The sequence below is a fragment of the Podarcis bocagei genome, assembly GCF_964188305.1.
Source record: "Podarcis bocagei genome assembly, chromosome: 2".
Classification (NCBI taxonomy): Eukaryota; Metazoa; Chordata; class Lepidosauria; order Squamata; family Lacertidae; genus Podarcis; species Podarcis bocagei.
Window position 1 is genome coordinate 87,444,300 of NC_138126.1, and position 19,421 is coordinate 87,463,720.

The 19,421-nt window shown below is 41.9% G+C and overlaps 2 long non-coding RNA genes across 2 annotated transcripts in view; one reads left to right on the forward strand and one right to left on the reverse strand.

Moving 5' to 3' along the window:
* Positions 1–19,421, reverse strand: part of LOC308581963 — a 70,501-nt gene that overhangs the window by 38,611 nt on the left and 12,469 nt on the right. The gene's annotated exons all lie outside the window — the stretch shown is intronic.
* On the forward strand, positions 14,039–18,599 carry LOC308581968. The gene is made up of 3 exons (XR_014005419.1): positions 14,039–14,167; positions 16,113–16,371; positions 18,007–18,599. It is a non-coding gene; the product is annotated as an uncharacterized lncRNA (long non-coding RNA).

Genomic DNA, 19,421 nt, shown 5'->3' on the forward strand with positions numbered 1-19,421 from the left:
AGTTATTCTGGGCTGTGTTTCCTTTGCAGAATCATTTGCTCCAAATTCTTCAGGTCGGGCATTGGTTTCTTTATCGGAGAAGACTGAGGCAAAGAAGGCATTGAGGAGTTCAGCCCTTTCTGTGTCCCCTGTTTGCATTTCACCATCTTCTCCTCTGAGTGACCCCACTGTTTCTTTGTTCTTCCTTTTGCTACGAACATACCCATAAAAGCCTTTTTTGTTGCTTTTAACCTCTCTAGCAAGCCTGAGTTCATTCTGTGCTTTAGCTTTTCTGACTTTGTGTCTACACGTGCTGGCTATTTGTTTGAATTCCTCTTTGGTGGTTTCCCCCCTTTTCCATTTTTTGTACACATCCTTTTTTAATCTTAATTCAGTTAAAAGTTCTTTAGATAGCCACCCTGGCTTCTTTAGGCACCTTCCATGTTTCCGTCTCATTGGTATTGCCTGACGTTGTGCTTTTACTATCTCCCTCTTAACAAACTCCCAGCCATCATGAACTCCCTTTCCTTTTAGTATTGCTGTCCATGGGATCTCACCCAGCACTTCCCTAAGTTTTATGAAGTCGGCTTTCTTAAAGTCAAGAAATTGAGTCCTAGTATGCTTGGCTGCTCCTTTCCGCTGTATAGTAAACTTCAGAAGAGCATGATCACTCGCGCCTAATGATCCTTCCACTTCTACCCCACTAACCAGGTCATCAACATTGGTTAGGACCAGATCTAAAATGGCTGTTCCTCTTGTTGCTTCTCCCACTTTCTGGACAATGAAGTTGTCTGCAAGGCCAGTGAGGAATCTGTTTGACCTTATGCTCTTGGCTGAGTTTGACGTCCAACAAATATCCGGGTAATTGAAGTCCCCCATTACTACTATCTCCCTTCCTTTTGCATGCTTGGCCATCTGTTCCAGGAAGGCATCATCTATGTCCTCCGTTTGGCTTGGGGATCTATAGTAAACTCCCACAATGAGGTCTCTGTTATTCTTCTCTCCCTTAATTTTGACCCAAATGCTCTCACATTGGCTTTGAGGTTCTAAATCTTGGATCTCTTCACAGGTATACACATCCCTGACATATAACGCCACTCCTCCTCCTTTCTTGTCTGGTCTGTTTCTCTGAAATAGATTGTATCCCCCCATTATTACATTCCAATCGTGGGACTTATCCCACCAGGTTTCAGGCTCTGAGGCTCAACCATGTGCCTTATTTTGCTTTTGGGAAAATGAAGGAAGAAAAGAAAGAGCAACATATGGGGTTAGTACCTTTGTTTTAGGGTGTCTCATATCCACTGGTAACAGAAACAGACTTTCATACTGACCACATCGCTGGTCAGTCACAACAGGCAAAAGGCAGGCATGGGGAAACTAATCAGTGAAGACTGTGACAATAGGATGCAAATCAGTCTACTGTAAAGCAGGGGTGGCTAATCTGTCATCTCTCATATATTGTTGGACTACAACTACAATCAGCCCTGATTATTTCACAGGTTGGCTGATGGGAGTTGCAGTATGTGGAGAATCTGATTCCACCAAAATTTGTGGTCATCCCACCCCATTACTACCATGTTTTGGTGACCCCACCTGTCCTTCATTAACTATTTATTTTGCTATTATTTATGGAGGGGTGTCTTGTAAAGCAGTGTTTGCATCTTTCCTAAAGCTATAACCTTTCACTTATCCTTCAAATCCTTTTCCTGCTGCCCCTATGAATCTAAATGCCAGATCAATTTTATACCTCAATTTACCTACTTGGAGCTATGGATAATCATGGGGCAAAACAGCACAGACTCCACTTTGAAGTGAAAACAAAATTAATTATATTTTATTTTAAAATAACTGTTCTTATAAACAGATGGTTACGTTTGAGTGTTGACTTTCACTTAGTTACAACTGAACTTCACTTGGCGACTGTTGAGAATAGTTACAGTGGTACCTCAGGTTAAAAACTTAATTCGTTCCGGAGGCCTGTTCTTAACCTGAAACTGTTCTTAACCTGAAGCACCACTTTAGCTAATGGGCCTCCTGCTGCCACCACACCACCGCTGCATGATTTCTGTTCTCATCCTGAAGCAAAGTTCTTAACCCGAGGTAATATTTCTGGGTTAGCGGAGTCTGTAACCTGAAGCGTATGTAACCTGAAACATATGTAACCCGAGGTACTGCTGTACACTTTAAGGTTACTGTTTCTTTTAAGGAGATAGTTGTGAGAAATTCAGTTCCTCGTCTGTTTAAACCCTATAGCCAATTTCCCTCAACCACTTCTACCAGTGAACACTCATCAACTAGGTTCTGAGGACTCAGTATGCAGCCTTCATGGTTGAATCTCACATGCTTCTAGAAGGACTTCTGCTGTGGTCTTCACTCTAGTCCAGTAAGCTCTATTGGCTCAAGCAATCAGCAACCCCACTGTCTTTTGGCTGAATAGCTCTCTTGAAGGCTACCTCTTGGGACACACATGCTTCTGCACAGACCACACGGCTGGTGGAAGTGTGGGGAGTGGGATTAAAGCGGGTTTCCTGAAGGGGGCTGTGGGGGACAGAGAGATCTCCATGTTTGTATGAAAAGGAAGGGGTGGGGCTATCAGAGTGCTAACAGAGGGAGCTGGCAGGAGGGGTGATGTGAGCTAGGATTATGCTGGCTTTCTTGATGCAGCGGGAAGAGAAGAAGAGGAGGGGTGGGAGTGAGGCTGAAGATAAAAACAGAAATAGAAAGGGAACTGCAAAATGAGAAGGAGTGGGTGCCTCAGAACTGGGGGAAGGTGAAAAGGGAGCTGAGGTGTTGCAATGTGTGAGATGAGAAATATCCAGGAACTTACGATATCTGTGTGCATGGGAAGATGGCATAAAAAGATGGGGGAGGAACATGCATAGAAATTGGGGTGAAACTGAATACGAGGGTGTAAGGGGGCTGCAGAATAGAAGCGAGAAGGAGTTTCAGACATGGGGTTGGAAAGGCGAAAAGGAGGCTTAGTAGTGGGAAGGGAAAGGCTTATGATGTTACTATAGGGCAGGCACCCCGAAACTCTGCCCTCCAGATGTTTTGGGACTACAACTCCCATCATCCCTAGCTAACAGGACCAGTGGTCAGGGATGATGGGAATTGTAGTCCCAAAACAGCTGGAGGGCCAAGTTTGGGGATGCCTGCTATAGGAGGACTGGGGAGCAGGTGGAGTTGGAGAACAGCATAAGCAAGGGTGCAGCCCCTAGTATCCAATATGATTTGCAGTTTGGCTTGTTTCTTTCCATGAAACATATATTGGACAGGAAGCATCTTTTGACAAACTTCAAGAAGAAAATGGGTAATTGGGAAAATAGGGAGTTGATTTTGAAAAGTCTCATATAACCTTGTTAATTTTTGACTTTCCTTTGGAGAAAAGTAGTCCAATTAAATCAGGACTCCCTGCTGTAATATGTGAGAGTTAGTTAAAATTTTAAAATAAAAGGAAAACCTACATTATCTAGAAATCTGACATTTAATTCCGGTTAAACAAAGTAACTTGCTGAATGGTAGCCACATAACGGCCTAAGAGCATTTGTGGGGAATGGCTTGACTGGCACCAGCTCTTTCCAAATACGCTACAGAGAAAATGTGCCTACAAGAAAAACATGTGGATGCCTGTGGAGGTGACAAATAGTTTTGCAAGGGACATTAATCAAACGAAATTTAAAAGACATTTGCTTCTGGCCTTAAACTCTTTGGTCTGGAACGAATTGCATTGGAAATCACTCAGAATGAAGCCTTGAACTGATAGGGAGTGTGTGTGAATACACATCCCTTTCACTGCAGGAATTGGATTCACCATTTATAATTCCAAGCATCTGGATTAATGTGATTTCAATTGGCCTTTCCTGTGGAAATTTACCAACTATTGCAAAGTTGCTTCACAAGAATGGGAGATGACAAATAGGTTTTTCTAAACACTCCTAGTTATTGAGAACCTCAAATGGGAGCTTTTGTTGCTATGGGGTAAATTTAGTGCATCAATATTCCATACATAACAACAGCAACATCGATCCAAGCCCAGAGTCAGTGAAACATAGTCTCAAAAATCTACAATAATAAATTTTTTTTCAAAAATAAGTTATCAATCAAATCCTGGACTTTGAAATTTTGTTTTCTAATGTTATTAACTTAGCAGTGTCTCTGAGAACAATTAGCTGACTTAATTAATAATTAAGGAACAAGTGGCAGATTTGATAAACTTTTAAAAAGACAATTTTCACAACATCTTGAAATGGAAACATCCTTCTGCCCAAAAGCCTGCGGTCTTAACTAGAAATGGAAGGATCTGCCTAGGTCAGTTCTCTGTTTCTCATTTCCCTCCCAAACTTAAATTATGTTGTCCACATTTCTGCAGCAATTTGCAAAACAAACAAACAAAGAACCGTCAGGAAAATTCTTCAGCATTTTATTGTGAACTTCTCTTATTAAATGCATTTTTATACAGTTTTGCCAAATTGTACACATTTTTGCAAGCAGTTTCTCCTAATAGAATGCATTTTTGCTTGTTATTTTCACTGATATATACATTTAGGGGACACGGGTGGTGCTGTGGGTTAAACCACAGAGCCTCGGACTTGCTGATCAGAAGATCAAGCGGTTCGAATCCCCGTGACGGGGTGAGCTCCCGTTGCCCGGTCCCTGCTCCTGCCAACCTAGCAGTTCAAAAGCACAAGTAGATAAATAGGTACCACTCCGGTGGGAAGGTAAACGGCATTTCTGTGAGCTGCTCTGGTTCGCCAGAAGCGGCTTAGTCATGCTGGCCATATGACCTGGAAGCTGTACGCCGGCTCCCTCGGCCAATAAAGCGAGATGAGCACCACAACCCCAGAGTTGGCAACGACTGGACCTAATGGTCAGGGATCCCTTTACCTTTACTTTTTATATTTTAATGCACACTTTCCCTCTAATATAAACATTTTTGTTCAGTATAAACATTTGTTGTTCAGTTGGAGAACTGTGTCACAAAATTCAGATTATGAGTTTTGATGGACAGCTGTGTTTCAGTTTGCATATTGTTTGGGAAAATGCAAATTTGATAATTATATTGTCCCTGCATGTTTAAGGGAACTTAGGGACCCCCCAACAGCAGGCAGGGCAGGATGGTGATCCCTACGTGGGGGTGCCTGGTTCATGCCCCCTTAAAATTGTGTACCTGGGACTACAGTCCCCCTGCCCCCCCATCAATGCACTTGTCTTCTGTGTTGCCCTGTTGTTCCTCCAGGCCTCCAGATTTTATGAGGACCCTGAGAGCCTAGAGTACCAAACCAGAATCTGCAAAAAAAATGCCTCCTTTTCCCCTTATGCCAGCTAGTTATGGATTAGATTTTAATAAAATTCAAAGGGGAAGACTTTAACTAGTTAGTTTGTATTAAGATGTATGATTTTAAACCAGGTCATTTTAAAGGGATGGGTAATATAACTGATTTGCCCCCCAAAAGAAGTCCAATAAAATATTTAAAATACATTTATACCTGTTGTTGTTTTAAAAATCATTGCTTTCTATCCATCCTGTCTGCTGAAGTGTCACTGTGTCTAAAAGAGGAAAGAAAAGCATCTATCTTCTTTTAAAATATTTATCTCATAAATGTATTTTTCTTTTTATGCTTCCCATGTCTTCCTGACCTTACCGTATTTTGTTATATATATTTAATTGACTTGTCTGTAGACCTGAGTGCAAAGGTATTTAATCATGAATATGAAAGATTACCCACTTGAAAACTACATGAGAATGCAATTAAAACCAACTTCACTTTTCAGTTTCCACGTCTTGTCAAAATGAACTGGCTTCATATTCTATCCGTTCTCAAAAGAGAGGCAACATTTCCATTTACTCAGATGGGTCTGGCTGCGTCTAGGGGACAATTATCCCAGTAATCACCTAATACATTCTGGATTGCAGTCATAAACCTAAACATGGACTAGAGTTATGATAGCAAAATAGCATTTATATATACCTTATATCATATTTAGTTTTCAGAGGGTATGTAAAAAGCTGCTAAAGTCTTTTTAAGCTTGAAGACATTTTTTGTGTAGACTACATTTAGTTGATGATGAAATGGATACAGTTTACCACATTTATTATCTGCTGCCTTCTTGTTTAGAGAATTAGTGCTGAAAGACTTAGAGTTGAATGGCAGAGTTTTGTGTACCAGAAACTTCATAGACAGGTGAAAAAAAGACAAAAGTTAAATACGGTTACAAACTTGGAGATTCAAGGAAAAATAGTTCAGAAACCAGAAGAAATAAGAAAGTGCTTCCACAGATACTTCAAAGAACTTTACGCACAGGGGCCTCAGAAAGAACCGGAAATAGATCAATTTTTGAGGATAAATGGACTACCTAAAATAAGTCAAGATAAAAGATCAATTCTTAACAGCAAGATAACTCAACAGGAAATTGAAGGTGCCATCCAGAACATGCAGCTGGGCAAATCTCCAGGCCCGGATGGACTTACCTCCAAATATTATAAGACTTTGAAGGACTTCTTGATACAACCGTTGTTGGAGGTTTGTAACCAGATCATGGAGGGGAGAAAGGCACCGGAAACGTGGAAAGAAGCATTTATCACATTGATTCCCAAGTCAGAAAGGGAAAAGACTCAGCTTAAGAACTACCGTCCCATCTCACTCCTGAATGTGGATTACAAAATATTTGCAGACATTTTAGCAAATAGACTTAAAAATGTACTAAATGAAGTAATTCACAAGGACCAAGCAGGCTTTCTCCCTGGTAGACATATGTCTGACAATACCAGGAACATTATTGATATACTGGAGTTGTTGCGAATTAGAAACACAAGGGCTGCTTTAATCTTTATTGATGCGGAGAAAGCATTTGACAACATTTCTTGGATGTTTATGAAGAAAAACTTGAAAGGGATGGGAGTGGGACGGGGGTTTGAAAATGGATTAGAAGCAATCTACTCAGAACAAAAAGCTAAACTGATAGTGAACAATGTGGTATCGGAGGAACTCCAAATTGAAAAAGGGACACGACAGGGGTGCCCTTTATCCCCTCTGTTATTTATTTCTGTTCTGGAGGTTTTGCTGAATATGATCAGGGAGGACCAGTTGGTGCAGGGTATAGTGGTCGGAGCGAAACAATACAAACTGAAAGCTTTTGCAGATGACCTAGTCATCACAGTACAGGAGCCAGAATCTAGCACAAAAAGAGTTCTCGAACTTATTTTGGAGTTTGGTCGGGTGGCGGGATTCAAGCTAAACAAACAAAAAACTAAGGTTTTGGCCAAAAACTTGACGCCTACAGAGATAGAGGGGTACCAGAAAGAGACAGAGCTAAGTGTGGTTAAAAAAGTGAAATACCTGGGGGTATCTTTGTCCACCAAAAATTTAAATCTATTCAAAGATAATTATGAAAAATGCTGGTCGGAAATTAAAAAAGACTTGGATATTTGGTCAAGATTGAAACTTACCTTGTCAGGCCGAATCGCAGCTATAAAGATGTGTGTTCTGCCAAAAATGTTATTTTTATTTCAAACCCTCCAGGTCGTGGACAGAATGGAATGTTTTGGAAAATGGCAGAAGGATATATCTAAGTTTGTCTGGCAGGGCAAAAAGCCCCGAATTAAATTCAAAATACTAACTGACTCAAAAGAAAGAGGGGGGTTTGCCCTGCCGGATTTAAGGTTGTACTATGAGGCTGCAGCGTTCTGCTGGTTGAAGGATTGGTTTTTGTTGGAAAACACCGATGTCCTAGATCTGGAAGGGTTTGACAATGTTTATGGTTGGCATGCATACCTGTGGTATGACAAGGCGAAGGTCCATAAATTGTTTAAAAACCATATTGTCAGAAAATCAATTTTTGCCGTCTGGATGAAGTATAAGGACTTATTAGAAAGCAAGACCCCGAGGTGGTTATCACCAGTGGAAGCCAAGATCTCTAAAAAAAGGCCCAATATGGAGGCCTATTGGCCAAAATATTGGGAATTGATTGAAAGAGTTGGAGATAATTGGAAGCTACAAAGCCAGGACAAACTAAAAAATAAGGTGCGAGATTGGTTACATTATGCTCAAATTCAAGAGGTATTTAAAATGGATAAAAAAGTGGGTTTCCAGTTGGAGAAATCGAAACTGGAGACGGAGTTACTAGAACCAAAGACTAAGGTACTTTCGAGGATGTATGACTTGCTGCTTAAATGGAACACACAGGATGAGACAGTTAAATCTGCTATGATAAAATGGGCACAGGATGTAGGACACAACATTATGTCTGAGGACTGGGAAAGGTTATGGAACACCGGTATGAAATTCACGGCATGTAGTGCCTTGAAAGAGAACATTATGAAAATGGTATACCGGTGGTACATGACCCCAGTCAAGTTGGCTAAAATATATCATCTTTCTGATAATAAGTGTTGGAAATGTAAGGAGGCAGAAGGGACATTCTTTCACCTCTGGTGGACCTGCCCGAAAGTAAAGGCCTTTTGGGAAATGATACATAATGAGCTGAAAAAGGTATTTAGATATACCTTTTCTAAGAAACCAGAGGCCTTTCTCCTGGGCATGGTGGACCGGAAGGTGCCAAAGAAGGACAGAACCTTGTTTATGTATGCAACCACAGCAGCTAGGATTCTTATCGCAAAGTTCTGGAAGACACCAGATTTACCCACATTGGAGGACTGGCAGACGCAGCTGATGGACTACATGGAGTTGGCAGAAATGACTGGCAGAATTCGAGATCTGAGCGAAGAAACAATGGAGGAGGACTGGAAAAAATTTAAGGACTATTTGCAAAAATATTATAAGTTGTTTGAATGTTAAGATTGCGCACGATTAAGAAACGTTATGCTTCTGCAATTTATTTAAGAAAATGATAAAGTAAGTATTGATGGAAAAAACGAGACAAATTAGAAACAAAATATTATGTTTATTAAGAGTGTTAAAACTAAATTACAAATCTTCGAAATTGGTAACATAATAAATTTAAAGGTATAATAAGATGGGAAACAAGATAACAAATTGCTGAACTGGCTAGAACAATGAATGCAATGCCGAGAGGATGCGAGGAGGTCCAAAAGTGAATTGTCGAAGGATGTTATGAAAGTTTCTTAACTTTTTCTTCTTTTTCTTTACTTTTCTTTATATATAAAAAATGTTTCTTGCATGTTGTTATGTAAACAAATCTGTTAACCTATGGAAAGAAACGCAATAAAAACTCTTATAAAAAAAAAAAGAAACTTCATAGACAGGTGAATGTAAATACTTTTATAACAGGCCTGCACAAATTGCAACACTCCACCAGCTACACATCCTGGTTATGCTTGACAATCTCACTTCCCATCTTTACAGTTTTAGGCAAGTGGCAAAAACAGGATTCTTGTCCAGCTCTGGTGGCTTGCGATACAGGACTGACAGGCTATGTTCATCATGGTGGGGCACAAGTTCCATAGGCCTGGTTTAATCATTCACATATTCAGAAGCTAAGTGCAAAAGAATGGGAGTGAATAAGATTTTTACAATTGTGTTCTAGGCCCACAAAGTACATGGCAGGGTTGGGGTATTATAGCAGAGAGATGCCCCCAAGAAAAGCAAATGCTCATTAGCTTTTCATAGTTTTTGAAACTGCTACCAAAAATGAATACATATTATTAATGCAAATAGAAAGAAAATTATGTTTCTAAAAAATCCATTCCAGAGGTAAAGCTGGTGGTCGGGGCACTGAAAATCAAGCTGTCTTAGGTACCTTTAAAAACTTAACCGTAGTATCAGAAAGACCACTTTTCCATTGGTTCATAGCAGAAGAGTAATTTTTACAAGGTACCTCACTTATGAGATATGAAAGGAAAAGACTCTCCTCCCTGGAAGAGAGGGGAGTGGTTGTGGGCGAGAGCCCAAGCACCACCCCTAGCAGGGGGCATTAGCCCCCTGCCTCCTCCTCTCACCTGGCTGGCGCCCACGCCCCCTCGGCAGGCATCCAACCAGGTGCCTTCGAGGGGGCGTGTTCAGCAGCCTTTTGCGGCGGCGCCAGCCTCTCCTCGGCCTCATTCTTCTCCGTCCTCTCGTCGCGAGTCACCCACCCTCCACTTCCTTTTAGCTCAGGGTCTTTGTTCTTTGGCCTTGCTATGGACCTTAGGTTGGTTGCCCTGGTTGTCTAGGGGGCCTGGTAGGAATTTTTCCATTTGGCATTAGGCTTTTTGGTTTTTTCGCCTACCTCGTAGCAATCGTCACAACTTTTTGTGGTATTGGTGGGTAGGTTAGGCATTGGAATAATGTGTTGTGGTGTGTCGAAGGGCTGGGTGTGGCCATCGCCTATGCCTTCAATTTTTGGGTATTCCGTTAAAGGAATCTGGCGGTTGTGTACTCTGTCCGATGCCTGCTTGGCGGGAGACCATGGCACGACCCCCGGTGACATCAGGGGAGAGCCTATAGTTGGATTAGCATCAACAGGCTCCACCTACTGGTGAATAAACCCCCTTGTTTTAGACATCCAGTGCCTAAGCCAATACCTTTTCACTGCTGTAATCAATAAAGTTGTGGCCTTTTCTTGCCCATTAACCTTATATCACATGTCCTTGTGTATTTATTTCACATCGCGGGGGTCGGGTCCTCAAACCACAACCCAGTGTTAATTTTCCTGTCAAAATAATCAATGACTTTGAAAGAGCAGCCAAGCAGTCAATAGAGAGGTCAGAATATTTAACTTGCGTCTTCACTGTTCAGTTTTCAACTAGGCAATCAAATGTGAAGGCCACAGAAAAATAATAAGAATAGTTGGCCTGGTAAAATAATAACAGAAGAGCAAGATGCTTAGTCATATCTGCTGTTGCAATACTTTTTAGATGACCCAATTACAGATTTGGTCTTTGATACTGGCACCTGTTTCAGAATAATAATAATAATAATAATAATAATAATAATAATAATAATAATAATAATTTATTATTTATACCCCGCCCATCTGGCTGGGCCTCCCCAGCCACTCTGGGAGGCTTCCATAAAAACCAAAAATACAATAAAATATCACACGTTAAAAACTTCCCTGAACAGGGCTGTCTTAAGATGTCTCCTGAATGTCAGGTAGTTGTTTATCGCTTTGACATCTGCTGGAAGGGCGTTCCACAGGGCGGGCGCCACTACCGAGAAGGCCCTCTGCCTGGTTCCCTGTAGCTTTAAAGTGTGGTGCTCCACTCAGAAATTACACAAGCTTTCCCACCTGAAATTATTTGTCAATCTAAATCACACTTCATCCTTAAAAAAAAAAAGACACTGCAATATCAGTGACCGCAAAATCTCATGCAGTGGTTTTTACAGAGGAAAGCCAAATGAAACAACATATAAACATACTGGAAATATGTCTCGTTGATCCAGTCAAACAAATTGAGATGATGGCCTATATATTAGAGCAAGCTACCTGCAAAACCTTAAACATGATCCAAGCTAATGCAAATCTTTAAACCCAGAGAAGAATTAGTTATAAAAGATTAATTGGAATGCAGCAGAGACCAATTGTATTGCACCAAATGACTCTTTAATCCTTGGCATATGGAAATACATTAGTCACAGAGAAGGTTTTAAATGTTTTTAAAAATACGAGGCAAATGATATATAAGAGCTGTAAGTTTCGACTGGAAAAGAATGATCACGCTCAAGAACTTGTGTCTACATGGTAACAGTAGGCGCTTATACTCTTGGCTTACTTTACTCTTTGTGTCCTGACTTCAGATCTACTCCAGGTAGACATGGCCTGATAGCAGTCTGCCAGAAAGAGTCCTCCATCATTATGATTTAAAAAAAGGAATTGGGGGGGGGGTATTTTTTTCAGCCCGAGGGCCACATTCCCTTCTGTGCAAGCTTTCAGGGGCCACATGCGAGTGGTGGACAGGACCAGAGGCCAAGTGGGTGGAGTGATTAATGTAAATTTTACCTTTTCATAGCAGGTTAGTTTGTATACACATACACACACACCTCTCTATCCTCCATCCAGGCAATCAAAAGTTCAAGGACACATTCCAGCCAGGCAAACACTCTCATGGAAGGTGTGGAACAGGGCTGGCAAGGCAGAAGACCTAGAGCCAGAAGTGTATCCTGAGGAGCAGACAGAGAGGGCTGGGTAGCTGCTTTGGGCTGCTGTCCTGAGGTTTCCCCTTCCTGTTTTAAAAGTCCTAACACTGTATGAATGATCCTTTACCTTGAAACCAATGCAATTAGGCCTAGCTGAGATTTCAGCCTGAATCTTAATCAGACAACTTTCGATACTATTCAGCTACATTTCAGAGGAAAGAAATAGAGCAGAGCGAATATTATTTTAAAAATGAAAGCAGAGTTTAATGAATATTTTCCAGCATTTAAACACTTATGCTGCAGTCTTATGCACACCCTTAGCATTTAACTCACTGGGATTTATTTGTTATAGAACTGGTTTTTTTAAAAAACACAGCTGCCATGTCTTGTTATAGGACAAGAACAGCTGTCATGGCAGTACATGGCTGCATGGCTGACCTGGCTTCCAAACGCTGCACACTAACTGATACAACAACAATGGAGCCAGTTCAACACTCTTAATGCTGTGCCAGCACTGTGCTGAGCTCCCTGTTGCCTCCTCCCTATCAGTAACTGGTAGCGACATGTTGGGAAGCTAGGTTTGCAACAAAGTCCCACCCACAGCACCACCACACCAGCTGCCAAGGATATGGTGGCTCTTCACTGAGGTACTTCTATCAAGCAAAGTGATATGATATTACCCTAATGAAATATTTGGGTAATTGCGTGTTGAGTTCCACAGTGCCACCCCCCAAAAATTCACACATCACACGTTAATTTTTGTTTAAGGTTTTTGGCATAATTTTGGCCACAACTTTATTCAAATACAGAAAATGTGAGTGGTTGCTTAGGCATTGGTTATGACTATCTGTCCTTGCCCCCCAAGGACAGAGCTGGCACTTCCGGGCACCACCGGAAGCCAGCGTGGGAAACAAGTATTGGGGAGAAATGAGGCTGGGAACCAGTCCAACACCTCTCACCCTCATGTTCCGGTGGGGCTTGCACGGCCCAAGCCTGGCACCACGGACAAGGACGAAAGAATGGCAAGCCCCTGGATTCCTTTAACGGAATTCCCTTTCGCATCATTTGGAGGGATAGGCACCTTACCCCTCCAAGCACCAATTTAACCAATGCCTAACCGCCAACCTTACAAGTTGTGACGATTTGCTACGCAGTAGGCAAAAACCAAATGGCAACAGCCAATCAGCCAAATGGCAAAATTCCTACCAGGCCCCCGCTCAAAGGCGAACAACCCCATGACAGGCATAGCAAGGTCAAATGAACCCAAGAACCACCCTATAAAAAGGGAGGGGGCGGGTGATCCGATGCAAAACGGCCAAGAGGACGTCTTCTCGTCTATCTCCTCTATTTATAGACTCTGACCCCTCCTCCGAATTGGCAACACTCAAAAATCCCCAGCAACCCATTTAACCCTTTACAGGCTTGGGTTCCCACCAAATTTGCCTAGTCATGATGGTGGCCTGTTCCCCAACCGCAACACGTGCTCTCTGCTAGTGAGAACACGCTTTATGGGAGAGACCCATTGCAGAAGAACTTTGTATTTCAGAGAAATAGCTTAAGTGGTCTGTACCATTATTCCTCCTTGCTTATTGGCTATACCCTTTAGGACTGTTGAGGGTTTTTTGTTTGCTTTATTGTCTTGATTTACTGTTCGTGTTTCAGGGATAAGTGTTGAGAGGATGTTGACCTACCTGACAGGTTATGTAACATCCCTCACTCCATCCCGAGAATGATTTGTGGAACAGGTGGGAGGAATTTAGGTATCAGGACAGCAAGTAGTCACTAAGGGTCTGAAAGATAAAAATCTCTCAAGACGGTGTCTGACTTTCAGAGTTCACTGAAGCCCCAGACTGACAGAGTTCTGTCTGCTGGTCAGCTAGAGTCATTCTGTTGCTATTCCCTGGAGCTCTGATAATCAAATCTTGTTTATGTTATATTATTCTACTTAATGACTGTATCTCTGTTTTGAATTCTGTATTACTTAATAGAAGCACTGAACTTCTCTCCACTGGTGATGCCATTGCTGCTGAATCCAAAAGATCTCTTGCATTTGGCAAAACCCTAATGGAGCATGCATAAATTGTTAAATTGCAAATCTTCTCGGATCTGTTGGAAGGAAAGATTCAGCTGAAGTAGTTCCCCACAAAAAAATAGTAAGCAAATAATTTCAGAAAATAGATGGAGGTTTAACAAAACTTGTGTAAACTAAAGCAAGAGATGAGCAAGGATGAAAGAGAAGATAATTGTATATAGTTATGGATTTCTTTTTCCAGAGCCTTGTCCTCCTGCTGATAGGAACGGCTGAGCTGTCAAACTTGCCTCCACAGGGAAAAGAGCAGAATGAGTCAGAATCAAACAGCCAGCTATGAGAGAACACAACTGTCTGGTATTGTCCTCTGGGCCCTTTAGAGCAATCATGGAGGCTTATCCTTTCCATCTTCATTTTTCAGAAGTGCTGGCCCCTTTACAGAAAACTTAAGGCACTAAAGCTTGAAGACTGAAGCAGCACAGAAGAAGGGCTCAGCCATGGCTGCCTATCTCTCCCCCCCCCCTCTCCTTTCTTACATAATTGATTGTCTTGATAACAATGTAAATATTCTCTTTGAAATACTAACCTTATTGGCTATGGTAAAACAGAGTGATTATGCCCTTCGCTGTTAAAATATAAGGAGGAAAGCATGGGTTGTCACCAGAGCATTGACAAAGAGATGGCCCAGAGCTTGAACAGCATGTGCAAATATTCTACAGGAGTCTGTAGCTTTGCACGTGCTCCTGTTTGACCACTGACACATGGGGGCACTGATCTAGTTTTTACCTTGCGTGGCTAAGATGAAAAGCAGTATATATCCTAGGAAGTACATACACTGAAGCTGTCCTCTTTAACTATGTCATGGAGAGTTTGGGGTGTAAGCGGTGAAACGGTGTAAGTTCTAGATGATTTGGAAGAGTGTGTCTGACCCATGTTTGACACTTACACCAAACCTGCCTCCTTTTCTTCTAGAAAAGCAATAGTACATATTGGTGGACCTGTCCCAGAGTAGGTCATCCCAGTGTATCCATTTCACAGGCAAGGTGCTATAAATATAAAACATACGATTTTGGTTGAATAGTCATCAGCTGAAGTTAGGTAGCCATGCTCCCTGAAGTCATAGAAATGTAGCTTTGTAGGGTTTGAAGAGATCCGAAGGGCCATCTAGTCCAACCCCTTGCCATGTAGGAATTGCCAGTAAGTAATCCCTGATAGATGGCCATCCAACCTCTGCTTAAAAACCTCCAGTGAAGGAGAATTTGCCACCTTCAGAGGTCATCTGCTTCACTGTAGAACAGCTCCTCCCGTGCTGCGTGCCTGCAAGAACATATTATTCCTGGCTCAGTTATTTCTCTTTTACATGTTGCAAAACATCCATTTCAGAGATGCCATTTATGTATTTACTCAGGGTTCTGCCCAAGCTCGCATTGCTCACCAACCTCACCAAAAACCTGCCCCACCAGCCAACCAGCTACCTTCTAGACCTCACCTCCACATACTAACCCATTAGACCAGGGATGGAGAAACTATTTGGGTCCCTCCCTATGGGCCAACTGCAATGTTACATAACTGTTGATGTTGTAATCATGGTGTCACATGATTAACAGGTGGGTTTCACCTGTTCAAATCCCAGCCTCTGTGATTGAAATGCAGGGTGTGAGAAGGGTTGCAAAACCTGGCCTGTGCTGATCCTCTCAAGTTTGTGCAGTCTTCCTCCCGTTTTTACTTTACCCACCAATGTACAAATATAAAACCTCATTTAACTGACTGCTGTTTTCTTGTATTCTAATCTGGGCAGGCCTTTAAACATTGCATCTCAGACTATGTCGTTGGCTCAGTCTTTTCAGCTGCATTAGAGTACAAATGTGCTTTGACTCTGAATTTTGCTGCTCCACTTGTGGGTGGCAAAAATTGGGCAAGGCTATTTCATGGATTCTGCAAGTTGTCTGTGATTTATTTCATTTCATTTTTATAAACGGTAGGGCATGGCTTGTGTAGTCCCTCAGTGGCACCATCAGAAATGTCAAGTTGCAAGTCTGTAAAAGTCAAACCTTTTGGCATTCCTTCAGATCCCAGGTTTTTGGACATAGAATGGAGTTCATGAGAAGGGAGGGCAATGGACTCTGCATATATTAGAAGGATCTGCTGTGTGTGTTTGTGTGAGTGCGTTGATGTTCCAGGAAGAGTTCTAACACTACCAGGTTTGAGCCTCCCCTTTTCTTCACCCTGCCTCCCCAAAATCTGGAAGATCCCTGTGAAATTTAACACATTGACAACGGCATCTTTTCACAACTCAGCGTGATGAATGAGACAACCCTGACAGTGATGGTAAGTTATTAATGTGCTGAAAGTGAAGGTTTAAACTATTTTAAGAGTGATTCTCTTTGAGTGCTGCATTGTACTTTGAGTACAATGCAGCTATTTTCAAGGAGCACCTGATTTTTATCCCACTCAGCATCTTTATTGGATTTGAAATTGTTTTCATATATGTTATGGTTTTTCGTGATTTTTAATATATGCAGTTGTTTTAACTGTTGTTATATATGGAATTGTTTATATATATATATTATTATTATTTTGTGAAGTTGCTTTGGGATACTTCATAGGAAGTGATCTATAAATGAAATGAAATGAGTCCTGCCTCCTATCACATTATCTGTCATATTTGGTGAGCCATTGCTCATCCCATGAATTTCTCAAACTTCTCCCATGCATCTACTGGTGTTGTTTCTAATCACCTTCTTCTCTGTATATTACCAAATTTAATGCTGGTTGAAATATGTACCCGGCATTAAAATAAGCATGTGCCAAGGATTTCCATATGGCATGCCTGTTGTGCATACTACTGAAATTAATGGACAAAACTAACTTAGGTCCATTAACTTCAATGGGTCTACTCTTGGTAGAATATAGTTGGTTTAGTGTTCAGCCTGAAAGCTATGGTACAGAGATGGAAAAATAATGGTGGGTGAGCATTTATCCCCACAAAAAATCATGACAACAGGTTGCAAATTGTCTCATGAGCGCAGCTACAGAGTCAGACAATGAAGCCCATAGCTTCATTCTGCAAACCAGGCATAGGCAAACTCGGCCCTCCAGATGTTTTGGGACTACAACTCCCATCATCTCTAGCTAACAGGACCAGTGGTCAGGGATGATGGGAATTGTAGTTTCAAAACATCTGGAAGGCCGAGTTTGCCTATGCCTGCTGTAAACTAAGAAAATAAAATAAAAGCTGAATAGTCCCACATCCAACAGTGTGATTCCCACCACCCCCAGGTTATTTTGGCTGAGGCCAGAGCTCATGATGCAAAAATCCATGCTCATGCTTGCTCCAATATTCAGCACATGTTTTCAGCTGTCGTAATACATAAACAAAGGCCCATTTGGCATGATTCTTGGGTGACATTTATTCCTTCCTTGTCGTTCTGTCAAGTTGATCACAGATATCATTGCCATGGAGAGACATAACACACATTTTTTTTAAAAAAAGCTAGGAGGCTCATTTGTGAAAGGGCATGGGCGGATTTATTTGTTTGAGCTTTGAAGCTACCTCTGGTGTGATTGGCTGGTCCTCTGTGAACATACATCAACCACTGCTCAAAGAGAAGCTGCTGGTGTCCCTTCAGCAGCCATTTTACACACAATGCAAATATAGCAGCTCTGAAGCCCAATCCTGTGATGTCCCCTCTGTGATCATTTTCTTCTTCTTCTTCTGTGTGATGCTCGGCCCTGCTGCAATGATCAAACATCAGCTCCAGATCAAGGCCAAGGAAGGCAGCTGTGAACTAAGATGCACAAACTTTCTACATATGCTTACCTCAGCAAACGTTCAGTGTGATCTTTTCACATCAGGAGTTGCTGTTGCCCAGCGTGAGCACAAATGCCAGCAATAAAGGTCTCTCCTGCTTCCCTCCAATTGGGAGGTCAAGGTCATCTTAATGTTTCTGTTTGCTTACACAGGTACTGAAGGATCTCAGGCCACTCAAGCCTTACAACAGAAACCCACATCAATTTGTAAATGTCAACCAATTACACAGTCGCCCCAGAAGCACGTTAACTGAAGAAGTTCCCAAATGAAGCCTCAGGAAATCCTCTCGCTTTGATTACTCAAGGTCTCAATTTGAGATGTAGATTGGTAGTCTTTTTTTATTGCTAATACGATATATGGGTGATGCAAGCACACTTATTCAAAATCCCTGGGCAGAAACAGAGCTCTCTCTGCATACATCATTGCGTTGTCATGCCATTCCGTTATTCCCTTAACACAGAAGTGCACATTTCATGAAACCCAGTTATGACATTTAGGACAAATTCATCTTTACCCTCCAGAGCTGCAGGGCTTCTGCAGCAACTCCTGGCTTCAGATGAATGAGATGGATGCCTTGGCAGCAGAGACAATCACTAATGGAAAAACCAGCATTCAAATGGTGTAGTGTGGAAGCATCTAAACTGAGCCAATTTAAGCTGAAAAATGAATTCTCAGCCATGCAATCCTATGTATGTCTGCTCAGACTGAGTTCAGGCCACACTGAGTTCAGTGGGACATGGCCTCAGCCAGCATATCCCACCCAACTCTTAAATGTTAGATTATATTTTGTTCTGATAGGAACTTCCATGGGTCAAGCACTCCTGCTCCTGATGTCTGACTCCCAGACAGGACATTTGTTGTTGTTGTTTAGTCATTTAGTCGTGTCCAACATTTAGTCGTCGACCAGAGCACACCAGGCACTCCTGTCTTACACTGCCTCCTGCAGTTTGGTCAAACTCATGTTAGTAGCTTTGAGAATAGTCCAACCATCTCATCCTCTGCCGTCCCCTTCTCCTTGTGCCCTCCATCTTTCCCAACATCAGGGTCTTTTCCAAGGAGTCTTCTCTTCTCATGAGGTGGCCAAAGTATTGGAGCCTCAGCTTCAGAATCTGTCCTTCCAGTGAGCACTCAGGGCTGATTTCCTTCAGAATGGATAGGTTTGATCTTCTTGCAGTCCATGGGACTCTCAAGAGTCTCCTCCAGCACCACAATTCAAAAGCATCCATTCTTTGGCGATCAGCCTTCTTTATGGTCCAGCTCTCAATTCCATATATCACTACTGGGAAAACCATAGCTTTAACTATACGGACCTTTGTCGGCAAAGTGGTGTCTCTGCTTTTTAAGATGCTGTCTAGGTTTGTCATTGCTTTTCCCCCAAGAAGCAGGCATCTTTTAATTTTGTGACTGCTGTCACCATCTGCAGTGATCATGGAGCCCAAGAAAGTAAAATCTCTCAGTGCCTCCATTTCTTCCCCTTCTATTTGCCAGGAGGTGATGGGACCAGTGGCCATGATCTTAGTTTAGGACAACATTACTCTGGGTCAAATCAGACCACAGATTTATTGAT